Source organism: Chinchilla lanigera, unplaced genomic scaffold, assembly GCF_000276665.1.
Source record: "Chinchilla lanigera isolate Chin_1 unplaced genomic scaffold, ChiLan1.0 scaffold00007, whole genome shotgun sequence".
NCBI lineage: Eukaryota > Metazoa > Chordata > Mammalia > Rodentia > Chinchillidae > Chinchilla > Chinchilla lanigera.
In genome coordinates this window covers 3,767,849-3,768,153 of record NW_004955408.1, presented here as the reverse complement: position 1 = coordinate 3,768,153, position 305 = coordinate 3,767,849, and positions in this window count along the sequence as shown.

The window sequence follows — 305 nt, the reverse complement described above, 5'->3', positions numbered from 1 at the left end:
CGTGACGCAGAGGGCGGTGCGGCCTGTGTGCGTACGAGCTTGGGGGGCGGGGACGAGGGGCGTGGGCGGGGCTACTGCGGGCCACGCCCCGAGCGCGTCGCCAGGGTGACCCAGATCGGGCGTCCTGAGTTCCGTGACCTTGGAGTGCCAGACTGTAGTCGCGGCGGCGCCTCTGGGTGTCTGGTGGACGACGAGACTCGACTTTTAATAGTGTTCCCCTTCCGATTTATTATTGTCGAAGCCCAGTGGGGGACTGTGACTGGCCCGGGGGTCACAGTGACAGCTGCCCCTGACAAGCGGGTCCT